We start from the raw sequence: 1,029 nt of genomic DNA on the forward strand, positions 1-1,029 counted from the left end.
ATGCGTATTCAAATACAGGCTGAATACGGCGCTGCGGTCGGCAACGGCAATATAAGAGAACAGGTGTCACGCTCAGTTGTTAGATCGGTTACTACTGCTACAATGACAGGTTATCAAGATTTAAGTGAGTTTGAACGTGATGTTATAGTAGGCGCACGAGCTATGGGACACAGCATCTCCAAAGTAGCGACGAAGTGAGGATGTATGTGTAGTGAACCGTGAATATCAGGAATCCGGTAAAATATCAAGTCTCCCCCATCGCTGCGTCCGCATCATTTAACGAAACATCATCGATATGGGCTTTCGGAGCAGAAAGCCCACTCGTGTATCCTTGATGACTGCACGACACAAAGCTTTACGCCTGCACTAGGCCCTTCAACACCGATATTGGACTAATGGTGACTGGAAATATGTTGCCTGGTCGGACGAGTCTCGTCCGATAGAACAGACACCATTGCTGACCTGAGGCCGTCTAGAACGAAATTACGATTGTATTAATACCTTGAGCTGCTGACGGGCGTTGACGTATAGCAACGGGGACTGGTGAAAATGTGTGCCCGACCGGGATAGAGCGTCCTTCATGTAAGCAGGGATCCCGGGTTCGAGTCCCGGTCGGGGCACACATTTTCACCTGTGCCCGTTAATATATATCAACGCCCATCAGCAGCTGAAGGTATTAATGTAATTCTAACCTCAGACATTAGTCGAGCCATGCCACGTCGAGTTGCGGTACTTCCGTGTACTCACGGGGGCTTTACACGATGTTAGGGAGGTGTCCCAGTTTCTTTGGCTCTTCAGTGTATATGACTTAAGAACATTGCCATATATTTAAAAATGTTTTTATTGTATCACTTATGATGCAATTTAGTGGTGATAGAGTCTTCCACGTGTTTCATCAGTACTGTGGTGGCCCGAGGTGAGTGATTGTGGTTGGCAGATACCTCATTGTACTGTGGGATGTAGAACACTTAGTTCTCTCAGAAAAAGCTATATTCTCTATTACCTTTGAACTTTACCGCATTACTTAAT

This window comes from Schistocerca gregaria, unplaced genomic scaffold (genome assembly GCF_023897955.1).
Source record: "Schistocerca gregaria isolate iqSchGreg1 unplaced genomic scaffold, iqSchGreg1.2 ptg000362l, whole genome shotgun sequence".
Classification (NCBI taxonomy): Eukaryota; Metazoa; Arthropoda; class Insecta; order Orthoptera; family Acrididae; genus Schistocerca; species Schistocerca gregaria.